The sequence below is a fragment of the Coffea arabica genome, chromosome 6c, assembly GCF_036785885.1.
Source record: "Coffea arabica cultivar ET-39 chromosome 6c, Coffea Arabica ET-39 HiFi, whole genome shotgun sequence".
NCBI classification, from domain to species: Eukaryota; Viridiplantae; Streptophyta; class Magnoliopsida; order Gentianales; family Rubiaceae; genus Coffea; species Coffea arabica.
Window position 1 is genome coordinate 58,736,837 of NC_092320.1, and position 9,747 is coordinate 58,746,583.

Here is a 9,747-nt window from a genome sequence, read left to right on the forward strand (position 1 = left end):
ATGTTTCACAGATATGGATGAACAAGGGTCTTCCTCAGTCAGTTAATTCAGATACATGCAAGAAATTTCGCATTAATGAAAGTTTCCTTTCAAACTTATTGTAGGGAACGAAATAAAAAGTCAGGCCTTCTTCTTTTCCAATCAAACATTCTATCGCTAGTTATCCCTTTTGACCCTTCAGAAAAAATACTTCGTTTGACGACCCCTGAGGATCGCAAACCCTACAATGGGGCAAGTTTGAGTTGAAAAGGAAAAAAAAGTCTCAAGAGGTGAAAAGTGCTAAAACAACAAAGGCAAAAGGAAAAAAAGAAGAAAAGAGAACCTCGGTTAAATATAAACTGGGTAAATTTTGAAATTTTTAAAGGAATGGCAGAAGGCCGAAGAAGAAAAATCAATCGAAGAAAAAAAGAACAAAATGAAAGAGAAAAGAGCCTCAATTGACAATAAACTGGGGCAAGTTCTGATTTAACCCTAAAAGAGGGTTGATACAATAATGCGATCTCAGATAATTTAAACCACTTTTGAAAATCCGCTTTCAAGCCTTAACTTTTCTAAGCACCCCACCAGACCCCATTATAAAAGCCGAAAGTCCTGACTTCTGTTCTTTGCAATATCTCTGTCAAGAAACTTTCTAATTAATTGGCAAGTGATGCGCGTATACTGATGCCAGGAAATTGTTTAGATGTATTTCTGAATTGATTAGCTGTGAAGTTGACAGTACTCATCATCTGAAAATCCGCCAGTGCACCTTTTAAAAGAAAAGAAAAAAGCAAAAATAAATGCAAAGAAAATGCAAAAAGATTCGATGCTGAAAGTCCCTATTGAGTGATTAAAAAAGTCAAACAAAGGTCAAGATCTTTGAGTCCAAATTGGGGTAATTTTTGAAAAATGCGATCTTCAGTGCAATGTTCTTAAAATCTTATCTCTTTAACTATCGTTTTCAAGCCACATTACAAACTCATAAAATCCATCGTTGACTTATCTTTCATGACAACTCGAAATAAGAATTATGCTTCTGAGGAATCCCTCAATCATTCGGGATCATAAGGTTATAGCCTGTTGTCACATGTTTAGCTATCGTTTCTACCCATATGTTACAAGTTTATAAAGCTTATATGTTGACTAAGTTTTCTTAAGGAAGAAGGGTGACAAACTCTTTGCTTTCACTAAGATGTGATGTTGAATGGATTACATACAATTTTGGGCACAAGAACAAGACAAATCTTGACTTCTCATTTTTCTTAGCCACCTCAAAATCAGAAATAAGATCACTTGATTGGTCCTGAAAGACGAGCTAACAAGAAGTGGTGACACATTACTCTCAGCATCGATGCTAAGGTGAGGAAGAAATCTTCTATAATTTGGAATTATTTCGAGAGATTCATCATGAAATTTTTCGTTAGGAAACATAGTTTATTACTTTTTGTTCAAACAAATGGAGAGTCATCCAAACAAATTTTTGCAATTAAATGGGCCCACATTGGGGCAAATTTTTATTGTGAGATTTCATAAAATAAGCCCACACTGGGGCAAAATTTTTAATACACCTGGGAATTTCGTCCGAGAGTCAAATAATATACTTTCGAATCAATCACGCTGCTCTTTTCATGAGTAGTAAGTGCATCAATTTAAGTGCATAGTGTACTTGGATAAGCCCCCTACAAGTATTAATGGTTGAAATCGATGATATAGCATTTGGTGATGTGGAAGGCCGATACCGAAAAGAGAAGAAAGAGGAAACAGGAAAAGGGCCCGACACTGGGGCAAATTTTTTTTGCCAAGATTCTCTCAATCAGGGAAAATCAGGAAAAATCCGAAAAAGAACAAACAATTGAAAAAAAAAAAGATCCCAAAAAATCAATCAAAAATTAGAAAAATCAGAAAAAGCAAAAATTGAAAGATTATCATGGCAGGCTCGAGTTTAATCCCACTGACCAATTCTCACGACAGGCTCGGGTTTAATTCCACTAACCAATGCATCACACTGGGGCAAATTTTTGGATAATTTTCCAGATAAGTCTTATACAGTTTCTTCATACATACCAGCATTTCATTTTTGCAACGCCACTAGCAGTTGGATCAGTCCCACTAGTGAGCACTTCATTTTTTGTTCGGGTCAGTCCCATGATTTAAAGCTTGTTCGGGTCAGTCCCATGATTTAAATTTTGTTCGGATCAGTCCCATGATTTAAAGCTTGTTTGGGTCAGCCCCATGATTAAAAGTTTGTTCGGGTCAGCCCCATGATTAAATGTTTGTTCGGGTCAGTCCTATGATTTAAATTTTGTTCGGGTCAGTCCCATAATTTAAAATGTTATTCGGGTCAGTCCCATGATTTAAAAGTTTGTTCGGGTCAGTCCCATAATTTAAATTTTGTTCAGATCAGTCCTATGATTTAAAATTTTGTTCCGATCAGTCCCATGATTTAAATTTTGTTCAGGTCAGTCCTATGATTTAAATTTTGTTCGGGTCAGTCCCATGTTTAATTTCTAGTTCCGGTCAATCCCAAGTTTAAATTCTGATTCGGGTCAGTCCCATGTTTAATTTCTAGTTCGGGTCAGTCCCAAGTTTAAATTCTGGTTCGGATCAGTCCCATGTTTAATTTCTAGTTCGGGTCAGTCCCATGATTTAATTTCCTGTTCGGGTCAATCCCATATTTAAATTCTAGTTCGGGTCGGTCCCATGTTTAATTTTTGGTTCGGGTCAGTTCCACGTTTAATTTCTCGTTCGGTTCAGTCCAATGTTTAATTTCCTTTTCGGGTCAGTCCCATGTTTAATTTCTCGTTCGGGTCAGTCCCATGTTTAATTTCCTGTTCGGGTCAGTCCCATGTTTAATTTCTTGTTCGAATCAGTCCCATAATAAATTCTCGTTCGGGTTAGTCCCATATTTAAAATTTCTCGTTTGGATCAGTCCCATGTTTAAATTCTTGTTCGAGCCAGTCTCATTTTAAATTTCTTATTTGGGTCAGTCCCATGTTAAATTTCTGATTCGGGTCAGTCCCGTTTTAAATTTTTTGTTTGAGTCAGTCCATTTTAAAATTTTGGGGTCAGTCCTCATTTCAAAAGCGTCAGTCGTTCGAATAGCTTGCATTTGAACTACGTTTGATCTGATTTCCATGGCGGGATACGTAGGCAACTCTACATGAGGTCGGTCACGTTTTTGTAATTTCATTGCATCATTTTGTCCAATAATTTCAACCAAGTGTTGGCTTGTTTGTTTTAACTCATGTGCAGCTAGAAGAGACAGGTAAGTAATTTGGTGTCTACGTCTATGTCTTCAATTTCTTTGAAACTCTAGACAAAGAGGGGCAAGCTGTAGACACCAAATTTTTGTCAATTTTCAGTGTTTTCTTGAATTTTTTTTCTATTTAATGAATTATTTATTTTCTTGCATTTTAATGTGCATTTTTCTCATTTTTTGCAGGTTTGTTTAAAAAAAAAAGAGAAGAAAGAAAAAAACAAAACACAAAAACAAAAACAAAACAACAAAAACTAAAAAAAAAGAGGAAAATTAAGAAAATAAAAAAAATCATTCTAATCATTTTTTTTATACAAAAATACATTTAACCCATTTCACATTCAATGGCCATGGACTTGTCTTTTCATTAGTTGAGAAATCATCATTTTGGAAAATTCAACACACAAGCTCCATTTTTGGCTACAAGTCCCTCTCGGCTTTCTCTTGAAAAAAAAAGGAGAAAAAAAAAACACACAAAAATAAAGGGGAGGCTCTTGGCTCTCTCTCTGGTCTCGACCAAAAAGAAGGAGAGAAGCCACAAAAGAAAAATTTTCCCTCCCTCTCTCGGCGGACTCAAAACGGACAGAAAAAAAAAAGAAGAAAGGGGGACACTCTCTCGGCCTTTTCTTTTGCTCTGAACAAAACCAAGACTTCAAATTTTTTTTCCCTCTCAATACATCTCTCGGACCTCCTCTCTCCCAATATTTCCACAACACCCTTGCAGACAACAAAAGGGAGGCAGCGACTGGTTGGGCTATTGGAGTTTGGCAATCTCATCAAAAACTTTGGCCAAGGGACCAAGGTCTTCATTGAGGTATTTCTTGTCCTTTTTTCCAGCCTTTTTTTTTATTTAACTAGATTAAATGTATGTGTGATTGTTTGTGTGTTGTTTTATTTTGCTGGTTTTGTTGTTATTGTATCGGTGAAATTTTGGGAAGATCATAAACCAGATTTAGGAAAAGGAAATGTTTCTTGTGAATGCATGTTAATTGTTTGAAAAAATGCCAAAATGAAAAAAATGAATTTTAGGGATTGTTTTGCCTTAATGTAGTCTTTTGTTGTTGTTTTCTTGTTAGCTAAGATTATAGTTGTAAATGTGGAGATTATAAGGAGTGTTTTGGCATAAATTTTATGATTTTTGGGTGAAGATTTGAGTGTTTTAAAAAATAAAAAATTGGACTGACTTTTTGCTTTTCGACCACCTTCGGGTCATTTTTTGTAAAAATTAACTCCGAAAATGGAACTTACGTGAAAAATGGAGTGGGGAAGTGCATTTTGAGAAATTTTGGTAATCGGAGAGGTCGCCGACGGTGGCGGTCCGGTGGCAGCGGCGCCACCATGGCCGCCAACTGAAGTGAGCTTTGGATGGCCAGAGGAGAAGAAGAAAGGAATGGGGAAGAAAGAAAAGAAAGGAAAGAAAAGAAAGGAAAGAAAAGAAAAGGAAAAGAATTGGGTTAATTTTTTAGTAGGCTTGAGTTTATTTTTTTGGTTGGGTTTTGGGAATGGAACCTTGTTTATTTCTTTTGGGTTTCGGTTGGGCTAAGAGGTTGGAACCCATGTATTTTTTGGTCGGTCTTGAGTGATAACAAGACGGGCTGGCCTGTGTGTTTTGGTTTGGACTTTCGGTTGGGCTAAGGCAGTTTTCGGCCCGAAGAAATAAATAATGGCCCAGTGGCCTGTTTTCTTAAGAAAATCTGATTACGATTTGCACTTTGGCCCTTGATCTTTGGAGCAGTTTTATTGTGGCCCAAAATATTTTAAATTCCTTTCACCTAGGTCCTTAAATTAATTGCTCTTTGGTCCCTAAATTTTATCTTTCATTTAATTTCGGCCTCTGAACTTTGGAAAATATAATTTTTGTCCCCAAAGGTTTTTCAAATTTTGCAATTCAGTCCCTGATGAATTTTGACTCTCTTTATTATGATTGCTTCTTTTCTTTAATAGTTAATTATGTTACTTTTGAGTATTTTAACGTGTAATTTTTAGATATTCTTAAATTTATTTACGTTTGACATATTAAGGTGAATTTTCATTATTATTATTACTTTTTCAATTAAATTGGTGCCATGATTCTTTTGTTCATTTTGAGTATAAATAGGGCAATTTGACTCCGTTTAGTCACCACTTCAAAAGGGAGGTACCCCATTATTATTATTTTAATGTCAATTACGTGCTCTTATGTACTCCTACGTGTTCCTATGTGTTTATATATTTTCATACGTTTTGTTTATTTTATTTACATGTTCATTCGAATTTTCTTATATTTGTTTAGTTAATTCTTATAATTATTCGAGAGGCATTTAATTACCTCATAAATGTAATAGATAGGATAATTAGATTTGTTTTTATTATATTTTTCCTTTTTAGATTGTAGTTAAGTCCCCTGTTGTAATAGATAGGGTAGATAGGATTTTCTTTATTTTCCCATTTTAGATTGTAGTTAGGCTCCCCGATGTAATAGATTGGTTGTGTGTTTATGTGGCTTACGTGTTATATGTTTTACCCGCTTTCCTTAGAATTTTTGCCTCTAGATATTATGCTTACTTGTTATGTGCTACGTGCTCTTATGTGTTTATTTGTTTTAATTTATGTTTTATTTGTTTTACTATGTACTATTAATGGATGACGTCACCACACTAGTCCAACGCTAGTTGTGGCTTCTCCCTCTATTTACTTGCTAGTCCAATGCTAGTAAGAATTTTTAGAAATGGGATAGTCCAATGCTAGACCCTTTAGGCCGTCCTGCGCTAGATTCATCTTTGTGTGATAATTCACTACATTTTCATGCATATTTTCATTTTTAGGATCTTTTTTCATTTGCATGATATTCCCTATTATATTATCCCCTATCCTCTATATGTGTTAATCATATCATTTAGAATTGCATTTCATTAAGAAATTGTATGATAAGTAGGTTCATTTGCTTGTTCATATTAGGAGAATTATTTTTCAAACATGAAAAATGGGTGATTATAACTTTTTAGTTTAAATACCCCATTAATCCCTGTATAAGAAAATTATGTCACGAGTTTTTGCCTCTCATACCCTTTATGTTGCATTCCCTTTTTCTTTGATCACTTATATCTATGTATATAATTTAATTTCTTTTCTTTACTTTCCTTTTTTTCATCATTTGCATATTCGTGACCCTTTCAAGAAAGTATTTTGGCCTTCGCAACTAATGCGATTGTTTTAATTAAACCCTTGAATGGATATTTTGTCTCTTTCGATATTTTATTTGCATCCATGTAAAAAACATCCAAATGTGATAAATTTAAGGGTTAGATTAAGCAAATTTTGACTAAACCACGCAACTAGCTTAGACTAGGTTGAAATGGTGCCTTAGGTTTGAGATAATTGAACCTTTACCTTCCCTTTCTTCAGTCGTGACTCCCGATTTCATTTTCTCTGTTTTCAAAGACCTGGAGTTGTCGAAAAGGGTTTTATTTTATTTTACTTTATTTTTGAGTGACTTGGTACACAAAAACTCTATACCAAATGGCGACTCCTATTTTTTTCTTGAAAACCCTTTTAGACTAATTTTTGGATCCAAATTGTCGCATTCTTTTTAAGTCCCATTCTAGGTCCTTTTTCATTTATTATTAATAAATCACATCTTTTTATAAACACTTTATTTTTCATCGCGAAAAATAGGGCGCGACACTAACTTTATCATTTGAATTTTGCCATGGTTGAGTATTTTCTATTTTTAGGCATTTTTTAATTTCATTAATATGTGAAGTTAGATGTATTTATTTGAGCTTATTGATGTTATTGGTGATTGTTAGTGATAAATAAATCTTGAGGGTTGTGTTTATTGTATTCATTTGGTGAATTTTAGCTAATTCTATGCTGAATTTGGCTTGGTAATAAAGTTGCATATTAAGTAGCCAATGTAGCATTTTAATTAGCTTTGTGAGAGTTTATGATATTCATGTGAGTAATTTAGATTACCTAATGAATGAAACGGTGCTTGGTTGAATTATTGTTTGAATTCTTAGTTAATTCTAAAATAAGAGATGAATTGAAAATGGCCTTAATTGATGAAATTCATAAATGTACTTATAATCTTTGTGGTTCAATGGTTTTTAGTATTTCAGGAGTTCTCAAGAAGTTCATTTATATTTTGGTTTGGTATGTTTGCCTCCATTTTGAGATTACTTTTGTACTTGAGGGGACTTGATCATTGATGACAAAATGTATAAATAGAACTTACTTTGTTCATGATGATGGGCTTATTTTGTGAAATTAGTTTCCCTTTGTTTTGGATACTGATGCATATACTTGATTAGCGAAGATTAGCCCATTTCATGTTTTTATCCCTTGAACATTGTATGGTTCCATATGCTTGATCCTTTTCCCTTTTTCCTTGATTTGCATGTTTTCTTCTTGTTGGTTGCAAGCTTTTATTCTTAAGAAGTTATTTTATTCTGATTTTGTCTTTTTCAGGGTGCATTAATTGAACTCTCCATTCTTTCTCAAATAAGGTTGGAAATTCATCACATGACCATGGATTTGGATCGCGCAAGTCATAAGGGTGTATTTTCTCTTACTCTTTATTTATTTTCCTTTTCTCACATTGAGGACAATGTGAAGTTTAAGTGTGGGGGAAGGAAATAATTGACTTGTTATTTTATGTCATGTGATGATAATTTGTGGCTTTAAATGTCTTAGAAATGTTGGAATTGTGCTTGAAAATATTGCAATGTTGAACTTTTCTTGAAAAATTGGTTTGTTAGCAGGGAGTTTTGTCCATTTATAAGGGAAAACTCTGTCAAAATTTTTCTAAAATCTGTTTCAATATTTCACTATGACCCAAAAATTTTTGCAATTTTTGTCTTTGTTTTAAAAAGGGCCAATTTGTTCCAACTTTAAGTGCTCTAATTCTTCCACTTGTTGAAACTTTATATGTATTTTGGAAGATTTAGTTCTCATTTGATTTGGAAATGGTTATTATGCAATTAAGATTGTTGCATTTTAGAAAGTATATCCTGTAAAGTAGAAAGAATTATGCCTATAATTTTGCATGTTTAATGAGATTTCTCCTCTTTACTTAATTTTGCAAATAAGTTATTGATATAGTCAATAAAAACTATACTCTTCCTTTGATTATTCTTATACATTTGCTATGAGGGAATGTCTATTTATTGTCTTTTACTAAAATAAAAAAGAGAAAAAAGAAAGAAAAATAAAAGTTTTTGTTCTACTCCAATGATTCTTGTACCGAGTTACCGAAGGTTAGCATCTACAAATGTTGACACTCACGTAAAAGGGTACTTGAATTAAAAGTATGCATAGCAACCTGAATAAGTGAAATGTTGAGTAACCGGAATTCTTCACCTAAAAGTGTCGATATTCGTGTCAAAAGATATTTTCACTATTTGAGTAAAAATTAGTATGAATAAATCCTTCTTAGTTGTAAAATTTCTGAAAAAGATGATCTTGGGAGGAAGAAAGCTATATATTGACTATGTGATTTACTTAATTGTGAAATTAGATTAGGGTGAGAGATTAAATATAAGTTGTTGAATTTAAGGCATAATTATCTTTTGTTTACTTGATATTATGAGTATTTAGTGTGAATTGAACAATTGCATAATGATTATTTGCCAAGTTATGAGGAATTGAATTCGAAAAAGTGCATATAGTGTTTCACCTCTTGAATCATTGTTGTTGATTATGTGTTAATTGATTGAGGACAAGCAATGGTTCAAGTGTGGAGGAGTTTGATAAGTGTATATTTTACATGTTTTTAAGTGTGTTTTATTAGTTAGTTTTAGCGTGTTTTATGTGACAGCCCCACCTCCCCCTAAGACGAACCAAAGGGTTCAGCGGACCGCCTGCCCAACTCTCGTCGGGACTCAGTCGTTCACTCAAACGAATCAAAAATAAAACCTCAAGAAGAGTAAAACAAGGATCCAGTTCATTACAGTCCTTAATCAAAACCCGAATCCAATCACAGAAATAAATAGTACGAAAAGTCAAAACTTAAAGCGGAACTTATATACATTGCTATCTCAAGAGGAAGTACAACCGTCAAATATACCGAGGTTCTCAATTCACCATACAACCAACCCGTGCCAAGCACTAGGACGAGAACCATTACAACAGAAAACCAAGAGCTAGACCAAGCTAGTCTATACAGGCTCTTGTCCTTGCTCGCCCACCCCTGTTAAGAAAAACAAAACTAAAGGGATGAGCTGGAAAGCTCAGTGAGGTTCCGATCACATAGGTAAACAAGAAGTTCAATGCATTCATTACACGTAGCCAATAATTCAAGATACAAAGATAAGATAAAGCGATAAACACATTCATTAAAAGGATACGGGCTCACAAGGAGCCATTCGTTCATTCGTTCGTTCAGTCATTCTCTTATACCTTCAATCATTTGAAAATGCATTTTGTATAAGTAAAACCCCTCGTTCATTCATTCGTTCATTCATTCATTCACCCCATCCTGGACATTATCCAGACTCCACCAACCTCCACCAACGTACAAGGTAATACTCGAG

General features: G+C 34.0%; 1 long non-coding RNA gene across 1 annotated transcript; it reads left to right on the forward strand.

Annotated features, from left to right (window-relative positions):
* Positions 1 to 3,704: 3,704 nt before the first annotated feature.
* LOC140008137 (uncharacterized) lies at positions 3,705 to 7,887 on the forward strand. Its single transcript, XR_011815540.1, has 2 exons — positions 3,705 to 4,049; positions 7,685 to 7,887. It is a non-coding gene; the product is annotated as an uncharacterized lncRNA (long non-coding RNA).
* Positions 7,888 to 9,747: the final 1,860 nt, after the last annotated feature.